Source organism: Myiozetetes cayanensis, unplaced genomic scaffold, assembly GCF_022539395.1.
Source record: "Myiozetetes cayanensis isolate MyiCay16 unplaced genomic scaffold, myiCay2020 scf31, whole genome shotgun sequence".
NCBI classification, from domain to species: domain Eukaryota; kingdom Metazoa; phylum Chordata; class Aves; order Passeriformes; family Tyrannidae; genus Myiozetetes; species Myiozetetes cayanensis.
The window spans coordinates 1,377,907-1,403,532 of record NW_026087533.1 but is presented as its reverse complement, the minus strand read 5'-3'; the positions used below and the strand labels follow the sequence as shown (position 1 = coordinate 1,403,532).

The window sequence follows — 25,626 nt, the reverse complement described above, 5'->3', positions numbered from 1 at the left end:
ATGAGGCTCTGCATCCTGGAAAGATGTGGTTTCCAACCCAGTGGTCCAGCCTTGAGCTGTTTCAAGGGATGGGCTGAGCCTTGTTGAAGGGATTTCCTGGTGTTCATCCCTCTCTTCCCTTTCCCTGTTTTGCCCCATTCCTTTGGGCTCTCACTTTTCACACGCTTGCAGATAATTTTTGTCCCCCCACCTAAAACATCTCCAGCGGCTTTGGTAAATGATGTCTTGAGGTCTTTGCAGCTTTTAGGTTAAGAACACAACTCCCTCATTGTTTTGGGGGCATTCCTTGAGTTTTCACTCCGTTTCTGAGGAAGAACCCGGACCTGGGCACACCTCTGTATTGTCCTACTGATTTCCAGCAGAGCTCCTGCTGTGCAACCTCACAGGTTTGGGGGGGCAAAAATACACCCAAGTTTCATTTAAATAACTGTAGTGGAAACTTTCTATGGAAAAAAGATAGCCCAAAAAGCCCCTGAAAGAACAAAGCAAATTGCCTTTGCAGAATTACTTCCTTTTGCCGCTTTGTTTTCCGTTCACATCAGCCCTTTGTCTCCTCTGGGCTGTGCAGTTGTGGTTCTCTGGTGTGTCATCCACCAAAAAGTGCAGCAAGAACTTCTGTGCTCACAGGAGAATTGCTGCTTTTTTTTTTCTCTCTCATAAAGCAAGAAAAAACAACCCCCAAACCAACCAACCCAGCTGCACTTTGTACAAGTGGAGTGTGTGACACGAGGGGGGTTTAATAATTGGGATTAGTTTGGGTGCCGTGCTCAGGGTTACAACTTTGAGTGGTTTCCAGGTGAGAAGCTCAGAGAAAGTGGGTGATGGGATGGAAATTGCCAATGTGTGGGAGCTGTTGGAGCAGTGGGATGAAAACATTGGGGTATTTCAGCACATGCCATGGGGGGATGTTCTGCTGTTGGCCAGGCTGGGGGAGACAGAGGTCAGCTTGTTGCTTTGGCAGAGTCCCAGAATGGGTTGGGTTGGGAGGGACCTTAATGTTCATCTCTTTCCAACCCCTGTCATGGGCAGGGACACCTTCCACTAGCCCAGATTGCTCCAACCTGGCCTTGGACACTTCCAGGGATCCAGGGGCAGCCACAGCTTCTCTGCCCAACCTGTGCCAGGGCCTGCCCACCCTCACAGCCAACAATTCCTTCCCAATCTCCCATCTCCCTGCCCTCTGGCACTGGAAGCCATTCCCTGTGTCCTGTCCCTCCATGCCTTGTCCCCAGTCCCTCTCCAGCTCTCCTGGAGCCCCTTTAGGCCCTGCAAGGGGCTCTCAGGTGTCCCTGGAGCCTTCTCTTCTCCAGGGGAACCCCCCCAGCTCTCCCAGCCTGGCTCCAGAGCAGAGGGGCTCCAGCCTTGGAGCATCTCCAGGTTCTCCTCTGGACTCTCTCCAACAGATCATCATCTTGTGTTTATCAAGCTGTTAAAGCCTTAAAACCCCCAGAAGGTCCTGGTTTCTGCTTTGGACTCCAGGGGGACTGCACAGACCATGGCAGGAGGTGTCATCTCTCCCCTTTGCTGCTGGTGGGGTGGGAAGGGTGGTGTGAGATTTCTTGAGAGGAACCTGAATATTTGTGTTTTGGAAGCTGGAACGTGAAATTTTTCATTTTACACTGCTGGGAAGATTAAGCAAAGATTTTTATCTTAATGAGTCATTAGTACAGGTGTTTGATCACCTTATTTTTTGCTGAACTTGCTGCCCATATGGCATTTTCTGCTCAGAGATGGAGGCTGGTGGCCAGTGTTCTGCAGAAACATTCTGGGGTTTTTTTAGCACTCTTTTCTATAACTCATTACATCCTAAACTTAAGAGCTGCTGGTTCAGTCTCAGTTCACAGCCTGACTCCACTTCCTTTAGTTCAGCCAAGTACTTTTACTCTGCAGAAGTGTCAAAAACTTAAAGTGCCTCACACTCCCCCGGGCCTGTGACTCTCTTTGCTCTGCTTAATGATTTCTAAAGGCAAAGGTCATCTTGAACAACTCCTAAGATACCACACTTGAGCAAAATAAACCCATCAGGCACCAGAAATGGGCCACAGGAATAATTTTTCTGTTGTTCCTGGTGCCCTGCTGGTGTGGCTGAGGTGAGGATGAATGAGCAGAAGCTGCCACAGACACTGTCAGGCTTGACAGCAGATTCCTTTTGAGGACACTGTGTTTGTCATGTGTATTCAGGACCTGAGAAAAGGAGGGTGCAGATCTCCTGAGGGTCTTCTGGTCAAGACATCACCAGAACTGTGATGCTGCTGCTCTTGGCTGCATCAGCTGGGCAGGAGATCCAGTTTGATGGGTCCCTACCAGGCTGGAGAGGTTGGAGCTGCCTGGAGGAGCCACCTCAGGGAATCACACAAAGGTTTGGGTTGGAAGGGACCTTACAGACCATCTTGTTCCACCCCCTGCCACGGGCAGGGACACCTCCCACTAGCCCAGATTGCTCCAACCTGGCCTTGGACACTTCTAGGGATGGGGCAGCCACAGCTTCTCCTGCCTCCCCTACAGGGAGGTGACTGAAGGGATTATATCCCACCCTTTCATCCCACTTTTTTACTCGGCTTGCACTTGCAGCAGCCTGCTGAGCAAATGCCCAGAAGATGGGAAAGAAAGACTTTCTGCTCTGCTCCTCTTACAAAAGGTGCCTGGAAATTCATAGTTTAACAGTGATTGTTAAACTATGGTTAACAGCACAGTTTGACAGTGACTGACCCTATGAGAATATGGAGCCTGGTAAGGTCAGAGGTGTATATTGGGAAGAGAATCCAGACAAACTTCCTTCTCAGCTGCTAAGCACTGATTTCAGAGCACCAGGGACTGCTGGACTTGTCTTTTCTTTTAATTCTTGTTCATGGCTTGCAGCATCTTCAGCTTAAAGTTCATCTCCTTGACCTCAGTCCACAGCTTCAGGCTCCTGCCTGGCTCCTTGCTCCCTGCCTGGAAAACAAACGCTGCTGGGTTTGTTGGAGGTGCATGGGAAATAAAAACCAGCTTGGGGAGGCTGTCAGAGTTTCATCAGAACGAGATATTTGTGCTCAGTCGGGGCTGGTTTCACCCAAAAGCCCCAGGTCCCCGTGGGTGAGCAGAGCCAGCCCAGCCCTGCAGTGTGGTCAGTCCAGCAGCACGTGGGCTCTGCTTTAATTCCCTGGAAGATGACAAGAAAGTTCTAGTTAGGCGTGATCTTAATCTTGACATGGATGTTAATTAATCCTGATTCATTGTTCTAAGCCTGAGAGGCCAGGCAGGAAATGAGCAAAAAGCATTACTGAGAAAAAAAAAATAAAAAAATCTCTGATTTCACACTTGAGGGTGTGGGGAGCAAAGCTTTGAAGATGCTGCTCTTGCTGCAGTGTAATATATTCACTTTTTTTTTCTGGTTTTGGCTCATGAAGTGCTCTTTTCCCTCACCCTTAGAAGCATCGGATGCAATTAAGCTCAGAAGCAATGGCCCTTTCCAGCTCTTTCCTGTCAGCAGGGTGAAATAGCACAGAAATGGGGGAATTTTTTTTTTTTTTTTTTTTCGTCTGAGTGGGTGAATATCCACTACAGAAACTCAGCTCCTCAGTGCTGGTACCTCCTGAGAACCACAGCTTTGCTGGGACCTGTTCTCAGCTGCTCAGTCAAGACCCTGCGTGGTTTCAGCTGCTGATTTAATTCACAGAATGTGCTGAGCTGGAAGGGACCCCAAGGACCATCCAGTCCAGCCCTCAGCCCTGCACCCCAAGAGTCACCCCCTGTGCCCCAGAGGATCAGCCAAAGCCTCCTGCAGCTCTGGCAGCCTTGGGGCTGTGCCCACTGCCCTGGGGAGCCTGTTCAGTGCCCAAGCAGCCTGTGGGGAAGAACCTTTCCCTGAGATCCACCCTGAGCCTGCCCTGACACAGCTCCAGCCATTCCCTGGGGGCTGTCCCTGCTCCCCCAGAGCAGAGCTCAGTCCTGCCCCTCCTCTGCCCCTGCCCAGGCAGTTGGAACTGCACTGAGGTCTCCCCTCAGTCTCCTCTGCTCCAGCTGAACACACCAAGTGCCCTCAGTGCCCTCACACGCCTTCAAATCCAGGCCCTTCCCATCTCTTTGCCCTCCTTTGGACACTCTCCAATGGCTCAATCTCTCCCTTCCATTGTGTCCCCCCAGTGTTGAGGTGAGGCCACCCCAGGGCTGCCTCTTGCACTGGTGGGGGAGATGGGATGAACCCCCAGCTTGGTGAGCACTGGGCCCTGCTCAGAGTCACTGGGAAGGACACTGCCCACATCTCCATGTGAGGCCACTTGTGTGGTTTACACAGTTCTTTCCAACCCAAAGCAGAGATTTTTCATCTCAATGGTTTTGCAGGCTTTTACTGAACAAGGAAGGAGGAGCAGCGAGGCCTTTCCCCGCCTGAAGAGGCTGATCAGGGCCCCGAGCTGTGTCTGTGCCTCCAGAAGGTCACAGAGGCTGTCATCCTCCTCTGGCTTAGAGGGGGGGAATAGGAATTTTAGGGGAATTCATATCTGTGGCTGGGATATGAATTTTTAACTGCTGTTCAGCTGCTTTCAAAGGGTCACTGCCTGGAGGTGGAAGTTCTTCAGCCGTGCTGGGGAGGCTGAGAACACTCACTTCATCCCAAGTGCCTGGACTGCTCTTTCTTTATTTTTTTTCCCTTTTAACCTGATATTCTTTGTTCCAAACCCACAAGGAGCAGATGCCTCCTAGTTAAAAGTGATGTAGCTTATCAGTAGAAGTCTTTGCTACTTCACAGGATGATTCCAAACCTAACTGGGGTAAAGGCTGGAGCTTCAGCTTCTCAGAGCCAGTGCCAAGGAAATCTGTTTGGATGTTTATGCATCAGCAAGGGCAGTGTTTATTCCCATTGGAGTTTCAGCTGCTCTTTGTGATTAGAGATGCCCTGGAGAAGCCTCAGCAGCAGAGGAGTGATGCAACAGCAATTCTGTGCTGCAGCCAGGGCAGCTTTCACTGGGAGCATCACTCTGTGCTTGGGAAATATTCTCTCGATTCATTTTTTTATTTTTTCCTATTAAAATGGAAATTCACTGCTGTTAAAAGCATCTCTAATGCCTGTTCTGGCACTGAATTTTCCCTGATTATCCACAGCCAGGTGGCAGTGAGGGCATGATGATCAGGGAATCATGGAATGGGTTGGGTTGGAAGGAAACTTCAAGATCATCTTGTTCCAGCACTGCTGCCACAGGCAGGGACACCTTCCACCAGCCCAGATTGCTCCAACCTGGCCTGGGACACTTCCAGGGATCCAGGGGCAGCCACAGCTTCTCTGGAAAACCTGTGCCAGGGCCTGCCCACCCTCACAGCCAACAATTCCTTCCCAATCCCCCATCTCTCCCTGCCCTCTGGCACTGGGAAGCCATTCCCTGTGTCCTGTCCCTCCATCCCTTGTCCCCAGTCCCTCTCCAGCTCTCCTGGAGCCCCTTTAGGCCCTGCAAGGGGCTCTCAGGTCTCCCTGGAGCCTTCTCTTCTCCAGGTGAACCCCCCCAGCTCTCCCAGCCTGGCTCCAGAGCAGAGACCCCCCCTTTGCCAGCCCAGAGAAGGAGCTGTTGCAGCCTCTGCTGCACCTGCCAGGCTGGGAGAGAGGGTTGTGATAAATCTATTTTTGCACTCCAGGAAAATTGCTAAAAATATTTGCCTTCCCTCCTGAGCCATCAAAGCCCTGCCCTGCAGCCCCATCGAGATTCTGGGCAGGTGATGAGAAATCAGTGCAGTCGTTCACCTGCAAATGAAGATTTTGCCTGCTCTGTGGGAAGGCACATTTGGGCAAAAATAAACCTGTTTTGAGATCCTGTTGTGTGCTGTCACATGCAGGGCACCTGCAGATATTGGAGTGAGGCCTGTGTTGGGTATACTTTAGTTTTTCTCTAATTAGAAGGGTCATTTTGGGATGACCCCACTGGACAGGGCTCCTCTGCCATTGATGCTGACCTTCTGTATGACACTGGAATGTGGCTTGGACTCTTCAAGACTCTGTTTCTTCTCCACAATATTGATATAACAATACTTCTTCCTCCTACCTGGTGTGTGTAGAGAGATCCCACTGCCTGCCAGGGTGAGGTGGTGGATGGGCCATGGCCTCAGCTGTCATAATGTGGTTAATTAATTAACAGTTGGGTAGTGTAAGTTTATCTGGGCAGTCACTGGGTTGCTTCCTAAGGGTTTTTTTACCCTTGGAAACAAAGAAAATTAAGAGCTCAGGGTAAAGCCACCTCTCCATGGCTTTTCCTGGTGAACTGTGCCTTGACTTCCCTGATCCAGATGTTGAGGAATCCACAGCTGCCCTTGACTTTCTATCTCAGCGCTTTCCTTGGTCAGGAAAAACTTCCCAGTGTCTGACCTGTGTTCCTTTGGTGCAATTCAAGACTATCACACCTTCTGCTACCCTTGGCAAGTCTAGAAGACAGTTTATTCCTCTCTACTGTCGCCCTCTCAGCGGGTTTGAAGACCATGGTGGTGCCTCCCTGATGCCTTTGCTCTTCATCCAGAGAGGAGTCCCCATCCTGGAAGAGCCACCATCCCTGGGGGTGTTCAAGAGCCACGTGGATGTGGCACCTGGGGACATGGGTTAGTGGTGACCATGGTGGTGGTGGTGGTGCTGTGTTGGTTGTTGGACTTGATGAGCTTTGAGGGCTTTTCCAAAAATAATTAACCATTGTGAGCTGATATTTATTTCCCTCGTGAGCCTCTCATTGATTATTCCTGTCTTACCACTGTTCACCCTCCATTCCTGAATTGTCTTTTTCCTTTTTCTTTTTCCAGATCATTTCTACAATTTACCAAGACCATTTTGAATCCTAATCCTGGCCTCTGAAGTACTTGCAGCCTGTCCCAGCCTGGTATCAGCAGCAATTTCAGTAAGCACGTTTTGTTCCATCCTTCAAATCAGTTTTAAATGTACTGAACTGTGTTACAGCTTGGGTGTCTTGGTCACTCCCTCAACGGGTCTTTCCCTTTGGGAATTGGAATTGGACTTGATGATCCTTTTGGGTGCCTTCCAGCTCAGGACATTCTGTGATGCTGAGTCTGTGTTCACACTCTGGCACATCCTAAAATGCTGCTTTTGCTTTGCAAAAGGTACAAAAGGCAAAGCAGTTCCTTGGGCTGATGAGATTTGTATCCCAAAGCAAGAGATTTCATCAGCCCCTTGGAACATCTGTAATGAGAAATAAGTTTATTTGTCACATCAGTGCCTGAACAAGATGGGTTTTATGCAGGGTTGGAAAGAACAGAAGCTGTGCTTTGGTGTTGGTTGGATAGTAGGGAGAAATCCTTCCCTGGGAGGGTGGGCAGGCCCTGGCACAGGTTGGGCAGAGAAGCTGTGGCTGCTCCTGGATCCCTGGAAGTGTCCAAGGCCAGGTTGGAGCAACCTGGGCTAGTGGAAGGTGTCCCTGCCCATGGCAGGGGGTGGGAAAGTCAACTATTCCCCAGGTACCTCCTCCCTGAAAAACCCACCTGCCATTCTCACCTGCTGGCAAATCCTTGTTCCTTAAAGAGTGTTTGTGGCTGAGACCCTGAGGGAAGAAATGTAAACACAGTTCGTGTCATGACTTACAAACCCAGGGGGCAGCTGTGGGTGCTGGTGGGATGTGCTGGACCTGCTGGGTGGCAGCAGATCCGTGGCCAAGCAGATGGTCCTTTGGATTTCTGCCCTGTGGCTCAAACACTGTGTGTCTGTATGGTTGGACCAGCACACAGGTTCATTTTGGTGGAGATGGAAAGGGTGTGATATTCCAGGATTTATGATTTTCCACGGAGTCTGATGAATAAACCTTTACAGACCGAGCCTGTGTTTATAAGGCAAAGGGGCAGAGACCACAAATGCATGGACAGCCACTGTTTGTGTCCCTGGGACTTGCTGGGGTTTAACAAATAAGAAATGAAAACCAAACCTGTGCCTGGACCCCAAAGGGAATCAGGTGCAAAGCAGTTCTCAGACTCAGCTCAGACAATCAGTCTCTTGTTTGTCTCTCAGGAGGAGCACAAAGCTGGGCTTTGTCGTTGGCTGCACCTCCATGTGTCTGTCAGAACAGCTCCTGGTTCAAGCCTCATCTTCTCTGTGGCATCCACTGGCTCTGGAAATTGCAGCTTAAACAGGGAAAGTAATTTCTCCTTGCCTTTCACTTCATAGGAGTGAGAGGGAATCGGGATTTCCAGCTCTGTTCTCATGTTGTGAAGGGGGAAACTGAGGCACGGGAGGTCAATATTGTGTGAGCCTCCTGCAGTGACCCCAGATGGGAAATGCTGATTCCCTCTGTGCCTTTCCCAAACTTACAAGAATTTTAGAAACAAAGTTCTGTGAGCAAAGACTTGCCATTTGATATTTTCAAGGACTTTACCTACATCAAACTGATTTACTTGGAGGGGAAAAGCCTTAAATATCCCTGCAGAGGGTTCATAATGTGAATGATTCTGTATTTTTTCTCTGCATTTCTCTGAGTGCATGAAATCTCTCCCAGCCATAATGGAATTCCATTTGGGATGTGCTCTCTAGCCATGGTGGTGTTAAAAGGAGGTGCACAAAGGGAATTCTCTTTGGAGAGAGGGGAAGAAAAGCTTGTGGTGCCAGTAAATGATTCTTGGCACTGCAATAACCCTAATCAGATTAATTAGGATTAATTAAAATTTCTGGCTTTTATTTATGTGAAATAAAAACACGTCTAAAGAGTTTAGGGCTTTTATGAGTTTTAGTAATATTGTTGAGTTCTTTCACCTAGTGCAATGTGTAAATCATGTGTAAATGTCTAAAGCTGGTTGGGCTTTTAGGGAGAATTATGCTGCACCCAGCATTTAGAGCCAGCCATTAGTTCTCCATCTCCTCTTCCATCTTTTGTTGTCGGTAAATCCATCTCCTGCCCCCTTTCCCATATTGTCCATCTGCAGGTGACCCAGCTCTCCCTGTGCTGATATCTTCAAACAGGTTTCTGCTCCAAGCTTCTTTTTTTATTTGAGAATTGTGCCAAATCTCCCCTCTGGTTTTGCCCCTGATCTTCTGGCGTGGCCAAAGCATCCTTGTCCCATCCCACACGTGGCTTCTTCCCCCTGGAACAATCCTCCTGTAATTTTCCACTTGGGTGTCTCACCAAAAAGCTGCATTTTTTTATTTATTTTTTTTCCCCTCACTTGCATATGCCACTGACTTTTCCCAGCACTTTTTTTTTTTTTTTACTGCATCTTTCCCTCACTGTTTTCCATCTCAGAAAAGCTGTTCAGATTTTCACCAAACAAATCTGCCCAGCACTGCATCTGTGCGTGCCCAGATGGAGCAAGATCTGTCAAACCTTGGGAGGGGGGGGGAATTTTCCAGCAGCCTCGTCCCTCCCGTCTCCCCTTGCACATTTACTCCTTGGAAAGCTGCAGTCAGAAGAGGAGGATGGCTTGGAGTTTTACAAGTGTGAGGGAGCGGGAGGTTTTCTCTGTGGGATGGGCTGTGGGGATGCACTGTGGGGATGCTTTGGGAAGTGGGAAGGGTTGATGAGGAGCCACGAGCTGCAGCCACGTGTCCTGACTGAGGCCTCTGCAGAGGCTGCTCCTCAGCACTTCCAGACCTTTTTGTTGTCACAGAATCATAAAGGTTGGAAAAGCCCTCCAGGATCATCGAGTTCAACCTTTGACCCCCATGCCCCCACTAATCCGTATCACAAAGTGTCACAGCCACAAGTTTTCCGAACACTTCCAAGGGTGGGGACTCCACCCCTGCCCTGGGCAGCTGTGCCACTGTCTGGCCACCCTTTCCATGAGGAAATTCCTGCTGATGTCCAACCTGCCCTCCCCTGGCACAGCTGAGGCCGTTCCCTCTCCTCCTGTCCCTGTTCCCTGGGAGCAGAGCCCGACCCCCCCCGGCTCCCCCTCCTGTCAGGGATTGCAGAGCCAGAAGGTCCCCCCTGAGCCTCCTTTTCTCCAGGCTGAGCCCCCCCAGCTCCCTCAGCTGCTCCTGCTGCTCCAGCCCCTTCCCTGGACACGCTCCAGCCCCTCCGTGTCCTTCTTGCCGTGAGGGATCCAAACCTGACCCCAGCACTCGAGGTGTGGCCTCACCAGTGCCCAGCACAGGTTTTAATTCATCTTCTCTTTTCATATTGGGGTTCACAGTGCCATGAACCTCTGGGGTGTTGGAGGTGCATCCTTAACTTGGATCCTGGTGGGACTCAGCCCTTGTCTTTGTTGATGGATTTCCCCCTGTGCTTTCAGGACAGGGCAGAGAGCACAGGGGGTGCAGAGGGGACACAGTGTGGCCTGTGGAGAAGAGTTTGCTCTTGGCAGGGATTTTATTGTCTGCAGTGGTTTTGGTGGATCCCTGAGGATGTGATGTCCTCTCCAGTCCTTGTGTCAGGGCTCAGTTGGACCCTGTTTTGGGGCAGGGTACCCCCCACCATCACCACCACCATCCATGGGATTTGTGCTGGGGGTTTGTGTGAGCAGGGATGGACATTCCCTGCTCTCTGCCTTTGCTCTCCCATTCCTTTACTGGTGCAGAAGGATGTGCTGGAGGTGTCACACCAGGAATCATCCTCAGATCTTTGCACTGAGACCTGGTTTCACAGTGGCAGTGGCACTTCAAATCAAGAGTCAGCATTGCATCAGAGTCCATCTCAGACCCAGGGTTGGCTGTCAGAACCCAAAACTCTGCCCCAAAGTTATACACAGCTTTTTTTCTCTGACTTTTTAGTGGGAAATATGTTGTCATTTCCAAACTGCTTTGAATCATCCCTTTACACTCCTCTCTTTAAGCCCTGCCATCTTACTACGTTGACAGGGAGGTGTTAAGAACAATTTTGGACGCTCTCCCCTCCTTTTTGTCAGTGTTTTCTCTCAGTTTGGTGCTGTGCAGGAGCCCTGGGGAGGGTGTGAAGTGCCTCTCCCCCCAGGACTCTGTATCACTGCTCTGATGTCATCCCTTCCCAACAGAGAGGTGATGTTTCTGACCAAGGTAACCCACGCTATTTTCAGCTGCTTCTAAAAATAAATCCCTGCACAAGTTGGTGTTGTGGCAGCAATGTTTTATCTCTTAATTGGGGCTGTTTTCTGAGGGTGATTCACAGGAAGAAGATGAGCTTTCCTAGTTTTGCCCTGGGGTGACACAAGGTAGGTGAGTTGCTGATTGTGCACGAAGGTCTCTGCAGCGGTGAGGAATTTTTGGATTAGCTCCGTGGTTGTTGGCTTCTCCCCTAAGGCTGAAGTGTCAGGTTAAACACTGGACAGGCCCTTTCTGCTGGAGGTGTCTGGTGGCTGATGGAACACATTCTGTAGGGGGACAGTGTCCCACAGTGCCGTGGAGAGTTGGTGGCATTGTCACATCGAGGGAGAGATGGTGACTGAGGGAAGTGATGAGGAAAGAGATGGTCCCTCTGGGAGTTAAAGTGCAGATTTAAAACTTGTTACATATGCTCAGAGCTCCAGGGAAGAACAAGAGCCAGAGACACTGGGTGAGGTGGAGGAAGGTGTTTCATAAGTATCCAGAGAGCAGAAGGCAACTCTGCCTTCCAACACTGTCACCAAATACCTCCTGAGTGCTGTGTCCAGCTCTGGGCCCCTCACAAGAAGACAGACATTGAGGGGCTGGAGGTGTCCAGGGAAGGAGCTGGAGCAGCAGGAGCAGCTGAGGGAGCTGGGGGGGCTCAGCCTGGAGAAAAGGAGGCTCAGGGGGGACCTTCTGGCTCTGCAATCCCTGACAGGAGGGGGGAGCCGGGGGGGGTCGGGCTCTGCTCCCAGGGAACAGGGACAGGAGGAGAGGGAACAGCCTCCAGGCTGTGCCAGGGGAGGGGCAGGTTGGACATCAGCAGGAATTTCTCCCTGGAAAGGGTTGTTAAACATTGGCAGGGTCTGCCCAGGGAGGTTTGGAGTCCCCAGCCCTGGAGGTGTCCAGGGAAGGTCTGGCTGTGGCACTCAGTGCTCTGGGCTGGGGGACAAGGTGGGGATGGGGGTCAAAGGTTGAACTCGATGGTCCTGGAGGGCTCTTCCATCCTAAAAGATTCTGTGATTCAGTATCTTGGGGGAACAGCTTCCAGCATGTAGGCCAGATTTGTCCTTTTTAACATTAGGAAGATCAAGTCTTTGCTGAGCTACTCATGGCCACCCTTGTCTGGCCAACGATGGGAGCAGCTTATAAAGAAAACCTTTGACCTCTTGTCCCACACCAAGACGTGTCATCTCCCAGGATTAGTGCACACTTAGAGATGATTTAGGGATTATGAAATAAGGAGAAAGAGCCAAAAGAACTGAAGAGGGCAGAAATGGCTCAGGTTGCCTGAGCAGACTGTTCAAACCCCTGTCAGTAGTGGTGGTTCTGTTGTGGGACCAGAGGAGTTGCAGGATCTCAGAGCTGTTGTGTTTGAAAGGCCAAACACCTTGAGAATTGTGACCTTCAGCTTTGGGACAGCAGCACTGGCCAAAACAATCACCAGCCTGAAGGCAGTGCCATCATTTGCTCCTCCTGGAGATGTGGAGCAGAGCAGCAGAGGGCTTGGCTGTTTGCAGCTGAGATGCCCAGTCACTGCTCGGTGTGATGTTGTACCAAACTCGGTCTGTACAAAAGAAGAGCCTGTCCCAAAGAAGGAGCAAACGAGACTTTTCTTCTCCTCTGAACCTGCTGAGGTGCAGATTTATGACAGAATGTGGGGACAGAGAGCAGAGTGGTGACTGTACTGGTGCCCTTGTGTACCCTAGAGCAGAGAATCACAGGATGTCCTGAGCTGGGAGGGACCCAAAGGATCATCAAGTCCGACTCAGGACACCTCAGCAATCCCACCATGTGGACACCACTGACCACCAGAATGGCCAAACAGCCCTGGCCCTGTGGAGACTGCACCTCTCACTGCTGAACACCAGGAGAGCAGATCAAAGCAGTTAAAAAGTTGTATGACAACACCCCCAAGACCTTTTGGTTCAAGCTTTCTGTGGTGGATTAACCTGCAGCAGGTTGGTGACGTGGGCAGGGTGTTCTTGTGTGGCACACACAGCATCCTCTGGCCCTCCTGGAAGGAGTGAGGAGGCTCCACCACAGCAGTCCAAGGGAAGGATTGCAGCAGGTGGGGGGGCAGTGGGAGGGAAACAGCGCTGCTTGTTTGCAGTGTGGTTCTTTAGAATGGAAAAAAGAGAAGCTTATCACGATAAAAGGAGGCAAAACAGGACGTCTGGGCTGAGCTCTGGTAGCAGCTCGTCATGCAAGGCTCTTCCAGGAGCCTGTTTTCAGCTGAATACGGGAATGGTGCATTTCTATTTTTGAGGGGCTGTCTAGGACTCACTGCTGTAGGGCCTTGGGATGCTGGGATGACACCTGCTGCTCAGGAAATCTCTGAAGCTTTGAACTGGCTGTAGGGACAGGAGCAGAGGGTCAAATTAGGCCTAGTTCTGATCTTACTGCTCCCTCAGAGAGGAAAAACAGCTAAAGAAAATCAGAATTGTTATCAAGGCAAAAGCCAGGCAGGGCCTTTGCTGAAGCTGAGCAGAGGTGCAATTTTTTGCTTGCAAGGGTTTCTGATATGGTGCTTCCTTCATTCATCTTCATTAAGAAAATGACAGAGTGAAAAGGAAACACCCCAGGGAAATAAAACCCCTCCAAGTGCTGATGAGATCTGCCCAGCACTGCAGTGCAGCCCTTTCAGAGGAGTTTGTTCCTTGTGTGGCCTCATGGAGAAGGGAACAAGATCATCCCCATCCCTGGAAGTGTCCAAGGCCAGGTTGGACAGGGCTTGGAGCAACCTGGGCTGGTGGAAGGTGTCCCTGTCCGTGGCAGGGTGGAATGAGATGAGCTTTAAGGTCCCTTCCAACCTCATCAGTCTGTGATTCTGTGAGTTGGACTCGATGATCCAACTCAGAATATTCTGTGTTTCTGTGACTCTTTGTTTCCATGATCTGCAGAGAATCAAAGCCAGCGAGCAGGAAGGAGATTGAAACTCTCAAAGAAGTGGGAAGAGCCCTGATCTCACCTGTTTGTGCTGAAATAAAGAATTCTCTTTACCTCAGCAGGATGTGTGTGGGGGGGTATCAGCAGTAACATTTGTGCCCCCAGTTCTGCTGGGTCAGGGGTTGAAGCAGAGCAGGGACTGGGGGAAGTCCCAGTGCTGCTGCCAAAGCATCAATCCCAACATAATCATCTCATTCTCTGTAGAGAGGAGTCTCTCCGCGGCATTCCAGCCTGCAGGGCCCGGGGTGAGCCCCGGGATTGTGTGTTCTGGCAGCGGCTCTGCCGTGGGAAATCAACACCCCGGCTATAATGGCACTCATTGTGCCCGGGGAACTCCTCCTGACACACAGAGCCCCGGGCAGGGGGAGCTTCCTCCCTGTGCAGCTCGGCAAAACATCGGGACAGAGGCTTCCAGTTCCTCTGGGCTGCTGGGGGAGGTGGATCCAGAGCTGCTCTGAACAGCTGGCCCTGCTCTGGGTTCCTCCTAAAACAGCGAGCGAGGCTCAACCTGCCAGATGGAGCTGCTGCCAAATCTGCCTCCCTGTTACAGGTTGAGTTTGCAAATTGCTGTAATAACCCAGCAGATTTGTTGTTGATTTAAAGAACCAGAACGCAGCTCTAAAAGCAGCCCCCGTCCCCAGTCCCTGAGCCCTGCTCTGGGGGGCTCAGGGGGAGCTGCAGGGGCTGGTGGTTGTGTTGAACTTTGAGTTTTGGGGGCTGTGAACTCTGATATCAGGGTCAGCATCTCAGCTGGGGGAGGGAGGGGATTGTCCTGCTCTGCTCTGCTCTGCTCTGGGGCGGCCTCACCTCGAGTTCTGGGGGCAGGTTGGGCACCAAAACGTAAGGAAAATCTAAAGCAGTTAAAGAGCGTCGAAAGGAGGGACGTGAGGATGGTGAAGGGTCTGGAGGGGCCACGCAAGGAGCAGCTGAGGGCACTTGGTGTGTTCAGCTGGAGCAGAGGAGACTGAGGGCATCTCAGGGAAAGGTTCTTCCCCCACAGGCTGGTTGGGCACTGAACAGGCTCCCCAGGGCAGTGGGCACAGCCCCAAGGCTGCCAGAGCTGCAGGAGGCTTTGGCTGATCCTCTGGGGCACAGGGGGTGACTCTTGGGGCTGGGTCTGTGCAGGGCTGGATGATCCTTGGTGGTCCCTTCCAGCTCAGGTTCTTCCATGGCTCCATGATTCTAATAAACCCTAGAATTGCTAAGAAAAAAAACTAAAAATCTCTTTCTTTTGATTTGCAGTATTTAAAAAAACCTTGGTGCCACAGAAAAAAAAATAATATTTAAAAAAATAATAAATTTTGCCATTGGCAGGCAGCCAGCTGTGGTGCTGGAATGTCAACTAGTTCACAAAGAAGAGAAATATATATTTTTTTTAATTTATCTTTTCTTTTTCCTTTGACCTTCAGCACTGTAGGCTTTCCATGACCAGAGAAAATGACGATGGTTTCTGGTTTTTGCCCATTGCTACTCCTCAAAAACCATTGCCCAGTGTCACCATTGGCCTGTGCAGACCACAAACCCAGCTGCAGCTAGAAAGTTTATCTAAGATGTATAGAAGGCTGATTGGAAAATTCTGCTTCCAAGAATCCTCCATGTTTTGGTTTGTGTAAGGTCTAAAATGTAAAATATGTTGCTCTTACCCCAAATAGATCCCAAGAAGTAATTGTAGGGAATGACAACATCTCTGGGTTGGTTTTAGGAAGGGCCCACAAAATTCTGTTCTTGGCTTGTGATAGTCGGGGTATTTCTCCTCGAAGAGCAAAAACAACAACACAAACTACCTGGTATTTAGTTTTCTAAGTGCAGGGTTTGGGCAGTGGAGCAGAACAAAAAAAGCCTCGAAAAAAAAAGAAAAAAAAAAGGAACAGAATCTGAGCAGAGAAATCCATCACCGGAACATCTGAACTGAGAATTGCTGCTTCTGCCACCGTTTGGAGTCTTTAAATCAAGACTGTTTTCTATTTTGGTAAGAGAAATTGGAGCTTAAGGACAAGTAATGAGCTTGATGCAGAAATGCCTGAGGGGTTCTGCAGCCCCTGTTTAGCAGGTCAGGCTTTATCAGTGCTGATTCTGCTCTTAATGCCTGAGGATCTCTGAAGACAGTGGGAGGTGGTGGCCTCACCTTTTGGACAATCAATCTTTTCATCTCCCTGGCAATGCCTGTTCCAGAAAATCAAAGGCCTTGACTAGATTGTAGTTATTGTCCTGAAATTCTCTCTCTGCAGTGCCCCACAAATATGAGCACCAGTGTTGTTTGCTGTTCAGTCTAGGACTAAGAACAGGGGTTCTCAAGACTAAAGCTGGACTAACTACACACCAGTTCATTGCTGGTGGGACTTGGCAGCAGAGAACACCCCTGCAGGTCTCAGTATTAGGTTTGTGAGCTCTACAGGAGTCTGCTGGGCAAACAAACAAACAAACTCTTGTGCAATATATTGTTCATGTATTTGTAATTAGAATTTCCTCCTTTTTTTGGATGATTTTTAAAATTTTTTTTTAATTTCTGAACCCCAGGTTTGGTTGTAAGAATGCCACTTCTTTTTGCTGAAGGAAGGAACAGGATCTCCTTTTAGGAGGCGTAAATACCAAAAAGGACCAAAAAATCCCAAACTTTAAAAGGAAAGATAATATAAAAGCATAGAATTGTTTAGGTTGGAAGGAACCTTAAAAATCAGCTCATTCCACCCCTTGCCATGGGCAGAGACACCTTCCACTAGCTGGTTGCTCATGTTGGATGTTTGTCTCATTTTGGGTGTGGGCTCAGAGTGCTTCTGATCTGCACAAGCATCCTCTCTCTGTGCACCAGAGGAGGGTGATCTTTGCAGCTCTCCTTCCCCACAGCCCCGTTGCTCAGGAATGAACACAAAAGGCTCACAGATGAAAACTCTGCAAAGCAGAAAACCACGTTTGTCATTTCGTGTGTCCCCCAGATGAGGTTCCTACCCCGATGGGCAGTTTGCTTGGGCTCCTTCAGCCCTGGACCCTGGTGATTGTTACAACTGCCTGAGGAGGCAGGACTGAGCTCTGCTCTGGGGAAGCAGGGACAGCCCCCAGGGAATGGCTGGAGCTGTGTCAGGGCAGGCTCAGGGTGGATCTCAGGGAAAGGTTCTTCCCCCACAGGCTGGTTGGGCACTGAACAGGCTCCCCAGGGCAGTGGGCACAGCCCCAAGGCTGCCAGAGCTGCAGGAGGCTTTGGATGATGCTCTGGGGCACAGGGGGTGACTCTTGGGGCTGGGCCTGTGCAGGGCTGAGGGTTTGATGATTCTTGTGTGTCCCTTGCAGTGGCTCTGTGATTCTGTGGTTTAGGGTGAGCAGGTCTGGAAGGCTTTGGGGCTTTGTGCAGCCCGAGGGATGATTCAGCACCTTGCACCCCAGCTCAGGGCAGGCTGTTGCTGTGTCTGCACCATTCTTGCAGCACCACCTTCTGTCCACAGCCCGGCTGGCGGGGGGAGCCCCGGGGGATGCGGTGGGAGCTCCACGGAGGTGCTGGTGCCTGCGAGGGGAGCGGGGGAACTCCTGGGTGGCTCGTGGCCAAACACCGAGGTGATGGAGGAGTTCTGGGGAAATCTTAACAACCTCCAAGCTGCGTTTTTCTGCAGGGCTTCCGAGCGCCCTCGGCGGTGCTGTTGGTAATTCTGTGTGGGACCACATCCTGCTCTGCTCAGGGCACACCCCACACACCCAGAGCCTCGGGCTGCACCAGAGGAAACCTGCACACAGAAGGGCTGATCTTGCAGAGCAGCAGAGACAGGAGGAGATCCAGTAGCTCCTTGCCCTCTCCCACCGTGCCACGGGGGGCTTTTCTCCTCCTGCACCTCATTTTTTCCACCCCGAGAGCCCCTCGTTGCTTTTAAGGACTTGCTCTTGCAGAAGTCCCGGTGTTATTGAGCTGCCACGGGGCTGGGGGGGCTGAAAGCTGCTCTGGGTGTTTTTACCGTGTCAGTTGGTCTATTTAAAGACATGAACTCTTCCTCCAACCCTGCCCGTGCTGCTCTGCCTGAACAGGAGATCTCCCAGTCGCCTCCTTAAGCAGAAGTGACGGAGCCGCCTGTTCAGGGCACGCAGGAACCTCCACCAACACCTTTTTTGAGCCTGTCCCCCCCATTTCATCCTTGAAGCGACAGAACTGTCCTGTTGCTGCTCAGCAGACAAAAGACACCCTCTCTGTGTGGTGCCTGAAGGCAGTGTCTGCACAGGCAGCTCCACAAACCAGCACCCCCCCAGCACCCCAAGGTGTGCTCTGTGCCTGTCAGGGCCTGTTAATGCTCAGGCACAAAGCAGGAATGCTGGCCCCTGGAGAGATTCTTTTTTTGCTGGTTTTTTTTGTTGTTGTTGTTTGGTTTGGGTTTTTTTTAACCTTTCCTAGAGAGGCTGGAGGCAATTCCAGACTTGCCTGGTCTCCAAACACTGTTTTGCACACTGAGGGGAAGGTAAAGACACAGGTCTTGTTCCAGCCCTTGTTGCTGTGCAGGGTGCATTTAACAGGCACTTGTCTGTCCCTGGACCCCAAACCAGCTGGCTGTGAATTACTGAGGCATCTCTGTGTTGAGGTGAAGGTAGTTTGGGCTGGTTTTCAGCAGCCCTGTAAAGAAGGAGGCACTGGTTAAAGGTTCAGGGCTGTGCTTCGGAGATGCTGTTTGAAAGAACAAATAGTTGCTATTCTGGGATACACCAGAACAGCCCATTGTGAACTCAAATGTGAGGATTCCTGGAACCAGTGAAGGCATCTGGATAAAAATTGGAGTGTCAGTGCTGTCAAAAACTTCTCATGTTATTTCTCTGGCACAGTCAGGGGAGGAATGGACATTGGCTGAGGATCCATCCATGCATGCATCCAAAGTTTTAAGTGCTTTTATTTAGTTTGTTTATTTATTTTAAAGTAGCCACTTAGTCTGAAGTTCAGTTGTGGTCTTTCTTGCTTGCATTAAAATAATGTTGTTTTTGGTGGGTTTTTTTTTGTGTGCGATCTCTTTAGCTGTTCAATCAGGGATTTCATCTTAGGGAAGGTTTTTAAACATTCTTCCTTTTGAGGCTCTGCAAAGCAGGAGGCTTTTTGGATCAGTAGCTGAGGCACATGAGTAATTTCTGGCTCTGGTGCTTTGCAGGTCTAGAGATCTGTTATTTTATTTTCTTAGAAAAAGGTAACCTGCATTCAAAGAAGTAGGTTGGGTGTGTCAGTGAAAATCTTTGTCCATTTTTTCTTGACAAAAAACATTTAAATTCTTTAAAAAATATCACCAAATGAATGTTCTGAAGACTATTTTTTATTGAGAAGGAATATGATCTCAGATTTCCTGGCTGTCTGTGCACATGGATATATCCACTGTCTTTTTTTTTTCAGGGATATGAGGCCAGGCTTCAAAAAATATTTATTTGCCTTGAAATCTTTAATATTTGACCTCCATATCCTTTCCTTAAAGCCATTCCAACTCGAAGCCCTGATGAGCTCAGTTGTGAAGTGCCAAAAGGTATTTTAGAAGTGTCTCTGGTCAGCAGCCTGAACTCATTTTTAATTAAATAGAAGTTCACACTTTATTTCATTAGAGGCATGAAAATAAATGGACACATAATTGGCTGATTCTTCAGCCACGAGCTCTTAGAAACAAATTTCAGAAGGCTGGCAGGATTAGGAAGTGGAGCTTTGTGTCACTGAAGTGCCACTGGAGCGGTCTCGTTCTCCTGCTCCACATTAAGATGTCATTTTGCTCCCGGCTTTGATATGTTTGGATAATTTATCCGGTCTCTGGGTGTGACAGCAGCGTATCCAGTTTCTGCTGAGATGTTGCCAGAAGGTTGGACTGTACATGAGATCAGTTTCCCTTTGATTTGGGGTGAGCTGTGGAACGTCCCAGCTGCTCTGGACCAAGACGGTGACTCTCAGTGTCACCTCCTGACTTCCCAGCTCCGTCTGCAGGGACCTTCACCAGGCAGACCTCAGGGGGCAATGGAGATCACCAAAATTGAGTTGTTTCTCGTGAATACTGTGGCTGTCCCATCCCTGGAAGTGTCCAAGGCCAGGTTGGACGAGGCTTGGAGCAACCTGGGCTAGTCAAGGTGTCCCTGCCCATGGCAGGGGGTGGGACTGAATGATGGGCTTTAAGGTCCCTTCCAACCCAAACCATTCCATGATTCCATGACTCTATGACTGCATAACTGCCTTACAAAATTAAACAATGGGATGCAGCAAAACAAATGTTACTGATCAGCCCTTCCTTTGATATCTTCAGGTGGCCCCAAATAAAGGTCACCAAGGTCATTCCCAGGCCGTGAAGTTCACAGGTTTTTATAGGATTTGCTGGGAATGGGGTGAGGCTGGAGGTCTCTTCTGGGCTGGATCCTCCTGCTTATCCTTCACTTCAACTCCACACATGCCCTGCAGTCGTGGGATGTTTTGGCTTTGTCCTCCTGGTTGCATCCTGCAGTGTGTTCCTGTTTGGAGCTCTCAAACCTTTGCAGCCACAAAGGGAAGGAAAACATGGAAGTGGCATTGTCTGAGACAACCTGGAGACTCAGAGCAAGGAAGGGGTCACACCAGGCTGCCTGAGGCTGAAATTCACAGAATCCCAGAATATTCTGAGCTGGAAGGACCTACCAGGATCACTGAGCCCAACCCTTGAGTGAGTGGCCCCCGTGGGGGATCCACCCCAAGACCTTGGCGTTGTTAGCACCAAGTTTTTGACCAACTTAAACCAATGTCCAATTAGCTTTTAAACCCAGGAACATCTGCTCTGTCTCAGGCACTGGCAGGAGCCTCCAGGGGCTCATTTTGGTAACTAATTGTTGTTTTCCCTGCCTCAGTGTTACATGCTCAGGAGAGTTGTCCCACCAAAGTGCAGAGCAGCTTCCCCCTCCAAAGCCCCCTCAGCTGTCCAGCAGAGCCACCCCAGCCCACTGGAAGCAGCAGATGCTGGAGCCAACATTTGGTTGAGCTGCTTCCCTGTGTAGGAGTCAGGGCTGGGGGATTTTTGAGTGATATGTTAATGCAATGGGATTAGGAGAGTGGAGACTCTCTGGTGCGGAGGAGATCCTGTCTGGTGCTCTGAGGGTGTGGAAAATCCTGCTCTGGGTTTTCTCTCCTTCCCCCCAGTCAGTGCTTGGTGCTGTGGATTCCTGAGGAACAGGTTTATGAGGGGAAAAAACCAGAATCAGATGGACACGCAGCCAGTGGGGTCCCTACATAAATATTTGCATTCATCTACAAGAAGTATCTGTTAAGAAGAGGCCAATCACCTGGAAATTACCCAAAACACATTCTGGTTCTTGTTAAATCCTGCCTCGTTTCACTGGCACAAGGTGTATTTTTGTATGTGCATACAAGGGAGTTTTGTGGAGCTTGTGATGACAGGGAAGCAAACACTGCCCAGACTTGATTCTTTTCTTCCTACAAGGCCAACAGCATTCCCTCCAAACTCAGTCATGTTTTTATTTCCTTTCCTGTTAAACAACTGTATATCTTGATTTTACATTATTTGTGCTTTGTGTGACCTGGCTTGGCAGCACTAAAACGTGAGGTTTCCCTCTGAACTGGGGTGAGGAACACCAAGGCACTTCCAATGTCTTCACACCCTTTGTAGGTGTCTGCAAAGAGCTGGAATTTTTATATATAATAATAATAATTTTTATATATATAATTTTTATATATAAAATAATTTTAATATATGTATATAAAAAAATATCTCCTTTATAGTGAGGCTTAGGGCATGTTGTGGGAAGGAAGAATTGCCTGAGCTGCACCATCTCTTGCAGCTGGTTCTTCATCTTGGACAGCTCTTCACACCCTTTATAGGCCTGCAAAGAACTGGAATTTGACTTGGAATTTGGAACAGAAACGTACCTGGATGTGTTTGTGAGCACAGATACTGCAAGATATATGTAAATTTATATATATAATCATTTATAATAGGGATTGGGGCATGCTGTGGGAAGGAAGAACTGCCTGAGCTGCACCATTTGCAGCTGGTTCTGTGTGTTCCTTGCTGGATCTGCCTGTGCTGCCAATGCCCAGCCTTCCAGCAGTGCCTGAGAAAATATTTACCTTGAGCAAAGTTGTGGTCATTGAAGCAACTCTTCCCCCAATTCCCCTGAAACTTAACGAAAACACAGCCAAGTCTTTATCCAGGCAGCTTTTCAGGATGAGGGTGGCACTGGGGACAGGCAGGGACTTGCTCGCTGTGTCTAAGATGTGTTTCTGTTTCATTCACCATTTCTGTGGTGTGACAGAATATAAGGAATTTCAGGATATGCTCCCAACGAGTCAAGACTGTCTCTAAATAGGAGGTTTCCAGCCTGGAGATGGGATCAGAAACTTTGGCTTTGCCTGTGGGAATACAAGGACTGTTTTCTTCTCTTTCTGGCTTTTCATTGAGGAGAGGAAAAAAAACCCATTGCCTCTGGGCCTAAATCACTGGGGGGAGTTTCTTTACAGAATTATTGCCACTGAGATTACAGAAGTGTTGTTTTTTTTTTTTCACTGTCACTTAAATCTTTCAGCATCTCCACTTTGGTTAAATAAGATATAGGCTGACATAACACAACATTGTGTGTTGATGTTGTGTCCAGGAAGTGGGAAATCTGATTTCTTTTTATTTTTCTTTTTTTTTTTTTTAATTTATTTTTTAATTTTTTATCTTTATTTGTATTTATTTTTATATTATTCTTATTTATTTTTCTTTGCTTTATTTTTCTTTCATGCTCAGTAATCTTCCCCCCCCTGCCTCCTGCTTTTGCATTATCCTAATTCAGGGAATTAATAATGTATTTATATTTCTGCAGTATTTTACTGGATGTTAGAGCTTTTGGGAACTTGGTTCACACTTCCAGGGCTGGAATACCGTGCATGGAGAGAGGGTAGCTGGGTGAGAACATTCAGCAGCCTTGGGTGGTGCTTTGGGGCAGCCAGGAAAGGAAAAGCTCCTGTCCAGCAGTGTGGGAATTGCAGGCTGTGGTTGCCCAGAAGACCTCATGGCCTCTTTAATGGTCAGGCCTCAAATTCCAAGCCCAAACTTCCCCCAAGCCTGGGGGCACTGATGTGGCTGCTCCTGGTGGGGAGGGCAGCTGGAATTCCCTCCAGGCATCCCAGCAAAGAATCAACATCTCCCAGATCCGTGGTATGGTCAGTGGGACCTGGGTGGGCCTGGAGCGTGCAGAGCCTTCTCTGGAGCAGGGATCACCCCCCTGGAGTGGCCTGAGGAGGAGAGGTGGAAAATAAAAGCTTGGGTTTTGCTGCATGGAGAAAAAAGGGTGTTTTCCTGTGGCTCAGCCTCTGGGCAATCTGCAGTTACCCATGGAGTGCGACTCCCCCTGAGGAACAAGGAAGGAGCCTCTGGGTGCCATGGAATGGGGCTGCTCTGATGGAGCTGCTCCCAGAGCGAGGAATGGCAGAGCAAGTGCAAAACTCGGGTCACAGGATCATGGGATTACAGAATCCCAGAATGGTTTGGGTTGGAAGAGACCTTGGATCTCATCCCACCCCCCTGCCATGGGCAGGGACACCTTCCACTGTCCCAGATTGCTCCCACCTGGCCTTGGACACTTCCAGGGATCCAGGGGCAGCCACAGCTCCTCTGCCCAACCTGTGCCAGGGCCTGCCCACCCTCACAGCCAGGAATTCCTTCCCAATATCCAGCTTAAATCCCTCCTTTTAGTTTAAAACCATTACCCCTTATCCTATCACTCTCTGCCTCTGTAAGAAGTCTCCTTCTTTTAGGACCTCCTTTAGGCACTGGAAGGTGCTCTAAGGTCTCCTTGGAGCCTTCTCTTCCCCAGATCCTGACTCCAGGTTATAACTCAGTCCTTTATCAGCCTTGATCCCTCTTGTTCTTTGCTTGAGTGGGGGGATGGGGGGGAAAGATGAGCAAGCTGAGAGGGCAGAGCTTTCCATGTTTTCTGTGGAAACTTTCTGCTGTGTGTGTGTAGCTGTGCTGGCTCTGAGGGGGATGAAGTGGGGAGCAGCCCATCAGTCTCTTCCACAGGGAGCTCTGGAGGTTGTGGCCCCTCTTCTCTTGGCTTGTGTCACTGTTGGACATGTCAGATGTGATGCTCTGCATTTTCCTGGCTGCCTTTCCAGCGCCTCTCACCTCCACCAGTGACTGGCATTTCAACTCTGGAAGGATGCAGCCCTTGGCACATCCCAAGGATTTGCTAAAACCCTGTAAATTCATTTTGTTTTCTCAGAGAGGGAAATGACAAAACCCCACAGATATTTCAAGATTTAGTTGTTTTTTTAAAAAAAAGTATAAACCAGAAAACATTACAAGGAAAAAAAAAAACACCTCAGTGACTCTGTCTGGGCTTGCCAAAGCAAAGCATCAAGCCCTAGAGCTGGGCTGCCAGTGATGTATCACAGAAATGAACCTGCCACCCAGGGTGGGAGTTCTGGCCAAGGTCCCTCTGTGCCATCCAGGGGGTGAGGTGCTGCATCTGCCAGCGCTGGAGCCTTGGCTGCTCCTGCTTCCAGCTCTGCTGCCTCCTGGTCTGAGCCCTCTGGATCAGCTCTCAGAGCACCTGCCAGCAGCAGTGGCTGCAGAAACCAGTGTGAGTGGTGAGGAGGGGGATGGTGGAGGAGGTGAACCCAAGGTTTGTCCCCAGGTGTCAGACAGGGGTCCTGTTTGCAGCTCTGGGCTGCTCACCTTGCCTGGAGGGCAGGGCAGGCACAGGGCACTGGGTGCAGCCCATGGGGATTGGAGAATGCCCGATTTTCAGACCTGGTGTGTGCCTGGAGGGCAGAAAACTGAAACTCCCACGTGATCTTCTACAAATAAATTCATCAGGGGAAAAAAAATGAAGTGACTGGAGAAGAGGGCATCACTTTGGTCAATATGGGCTGACAGGGAAAGAATGGGAACCAAAGCCAGGGAAACCTTGGCTCTTGTTTCTGTTTTCTACAAGGAATGAGTTGACTGAGCATTGGGTGTTGGTGCATAATTTGGTGTGTGCAGCTACACACAAATGAATTCAGGAGCAGATGCTGTTCAGCCTGGACAAGAGAAGGTTCTGGAGAGACCTTGGAGCCCCTTCCAGTGCTGTGGCCCTTCCTCAAAGCTTGTTTTTAGCCAGTGTTTTGTATTTAGGGCATCTTCAGGTTTAAGTAAATCACTCAGTTGCTCCACACTTACCTTTCACAAACCTCCAAACAAACACTACTAACACCTCTCCTGGGAGAGCTGGGGGGTTCCCCTGGAGAAGAGAAGGATCCAGGGAGACCTGAGAGCCCCTTGCAGGGCCTAAAGGGGCTCCAGGAGAGCTGGAGAGGGACTGGGGACAAGGGATGGAGGGACAGGACACAGGGAATGGCTTCCCACTGCCAGAGGGCAGGGAGAGATGGGATATGGGGAAGGAATTGTTGGCTGTGATGGTGGGCAGGCCCTGGCACAGGTAGCCCAGAGAAGCTGGGTTGGAGCCACCTGGGCTAGTGGAAGGTGTCCCTGCCCATGGCAGGGGGTGGAATGAGGTGAGCTTTGAGGTCCCTTCCAACCCAGCCCATTCCATGGTTCTGTACTTCATTGTCCCATTGTTCTGTGCCAGTAGAAAGAGGGGGAAGGCCAAGAGAGGGAAGTCCAAGCCTTACTGAGGGCTTGGACTGTAATTCAGCACAGGCTAAATGCAAACACAGCTCCATGGCCTCTGCTCCCATGGAAAAGTTGGTTTTTATAGAGAGATATTCTGTAGCATTTCTGCTCCTCACTTCTGTATTCAAAGCAAACTGCAGAGCTTTTTGTGACATCAGCCTG

General features: G+C 49.7%; 1 protein-coding gene across 6 annotated transcripts in view; it reads left to right on the top strand.

Annotated features, from left to right (window-relative positions):
* HIVEP3 (HIVEP zinc finger 3) overlaps window positions 1-25,626 on the top strand; it is a 261,024-nt gene that overhangs the window by 160,614 nt on the left and 74,784 nt on the right. For all 6 annotated transcript variants that reach the window (XM_050326111.1, XM_050326112.1, XM_050326114.1 and 3 more), the window contains one exon: window positions 6,754-6,848. The gene's annotated coding sequence lies outside the window, so the exon portion shown is untranslated. The remainder of the gene's footprint in view (window positions 1-6,753; window positions 6,849-25,626) is intronic.